The 2,221-nt window shown below is 34.7% G+C and overlaps 1 protein-coding gene across 1 annotated transcript in view; it reads left to right on the forward strand.

Moving 5' to 3' along the window:
* The first annotated feature begins 6 nt into the window (after positions 1-6).
* The window catches only part of LOC117107215 (ras-related protein Rab-10-like), a 7,076-nt gene continuing 4,861 nt past the window's right edge, over positions 7-2,221 (forward strand). The window contains exon 1 of the mRNA XM_033248821.1: positions 7-39. The gene's annotated coding sequence lies outside the window, so the exon portion shown is untranslated. The remainder of the gene's footprint in view (positions 40-2,221) is intronic.

Here is a 2,221-nt window from a genome sequence, read left to right on the forward strand (position 1 = left end):
CAATATTGTTGTTTAATGAAAATACGTTGCATTATTATGGTTTGTTTATTGTTATAGTTTATTGTAATAGTCTTTTTACTTATGGTTGCTCTGAAAAGGGTCGTTTGTTTTGAATATTTTCGGGGTTTTTGATCGTCGATACGAGGCGTACGTAAAAACGTATAACTGGGGTACGTAAAAACGAGGTTCTACTGTACTATAGTTATTAATGTAAGGCATGTTGTTGCCTCGTTTATTCTCTGAGAATTTCTCTTTTTTGATTCTTAGACGAGTTTGAAACATCCTAATATCAAGGCACAGTTTCTAGAATTTATCATCGTCACACAACTGTGGTCTCCCATTTTTCCTTCAATTCTTAAGTAGCAAATGATACCACATAACAACGACAACCGACCCAATCGTCTCAACTCATCCATCCTCCTAGCCGGGCTGGGAATGAATCCCGCTGGGCTGGTATAGGTACCTTCTGTCGACGATATAGGGGGCCTAGGCCTCACCTCTGGCTCAAAGGCATCCATAGCTAGACCTAGATCGATCAAATCTACCACCAAACCTTCCCGTCTATCTTTTCACCATTACTACTCAACCAAAATAGGCCTACTCCTGTGTTTAGTTTTTTTATTCATCATACTTGTCATCTTCTCGCTCGCACTTTTTTTACACGAAAGGATCGGAGCGAGCGAGAGCAGCAGAATGGATTGGCAAGTTAGCGCATGCGCAAAGCTCAGAGCGATTGACTCCCTGGAAAGTGAAAAAAATAAAGTGGGTACGGTGGGGAATAAATGATAATTGCGCAGAAATACGTATTGACGTAAAATGAACTCCAGAAACAAAAAGTTTGACTAAATTCACCCCAGTTTAGTCATTTAGTGTAATTTTTTGCCCTATTGTTTATTTGTTATGAATTTTTCAAAATGCCTGCTCTTAAGGTCATTTGTGTGCAAAAGAATAGGAATTTTGCTGGGCAAGTTTACCTATACCCCCACTTTCAAAAAAGTACTTATTTTCAAAAAAATCATGTAGCAAAACAAAATTCAGAAAAATCTCAAAACATATGTGAATCAATAGATTGATAATAACTATAAAATATAATCAATACAAAATTTTTGCCCGGAGCTGGCCTTTAAATCTATATTATATTAATTTGTCGTCACATATGAATGTTGTTATCAACAAAGAAATAAAGTAAATACACGAACATGCAGTACCATACCGTAATGTAGGCATGTCTTTATCTTTTGTCCTTTTTTTTTGTTAATTTACTTTTATTTTTTAATTAATGTAATGTAACATTTTGACGCATTTTAATGTTATTTGTTAATTAATTCCATGTCAAATCAACCAAAAAAAAACCTCAATCTCTCGGAATTTGTTCAAATTTTTGTATGTTGTTGGGACCCATGAAAAATTATCAGAAATGAAAAATTTTTTCTCTAGGCCTCCTAATTAGCGAGATATCTGCTAACGAACTTTTGGCTAATTAGCGATACCTTGCGTGTTTAACCGACCATATCTCGAAAAGTATAGCACCTACAGAGCTGATTTTGGTGTCATTTTAAAGCTATTGAGTAGCTCTATAACTTTATTAATAAATGCTAAGTCCTCAATTCAAATATAAAAAAGTTATGACAGGTTGTAAAGTTCAAAGTTGAATATCTAGATGTGTATAAGAGACAGTAACTAGGTCGTCAAGGCTACAAAATAGATACCTAATGATGTAAAGAAGCTTCCCTATAAGTTTGGTGATGGGCGCTCCAAAAGTTCCTGAACAATGAGCAAGTATTATGTATACTTGTCAATTCGAAATTGCATTTTCCGTATAATAACACAGTATTGTACCTATATAGGAAAACCTATAGTACACCATACTGCTTAGTTTTATATGTAGGTATGAGAAAATTAAACTTGCATCACTTGAAAATTCTCAGGTGGAAATTCCTTGGGATTTTCCAGGTGGATATTTCTTTGAATTTCAAAATAGGAACCTGGTATTCCCATTGGAAAATCCCAGATTAGCACTGACCTGCAGTATCAGGATTTTTCAGAATAGTTTCTGAAGTCATTTCAAGATGTCACAAAGCAAGACTCATTATATATTAAGGCAGACTTTCTGCTTTGATCCATTTGGAGTACATAAAAAAAAGAATAAATCAGGTTTAAGGGAAGTAACTGAAAAGCTTATTGCAGACCATCCAAATCTTAATCTTAAAAGAGGACAGAA

Source organism: Anneissia japonica, unplaced genomic scaffold (genome assembly GCF_011630105.1).
Source record: "Anneissia japonica isolate Jap-2015-1 unplaced genomic scaffold, ASM1163010v1 scaffold17829_len58546_cov118, whole genome shotgun sequence".
Classification (NCBI taxonomy): Eukaryota; Metazoa; Echinodermata; class Crinoidea; order Comatulida; family Comatulidae; genus Anneissia; species Anneissia japonica.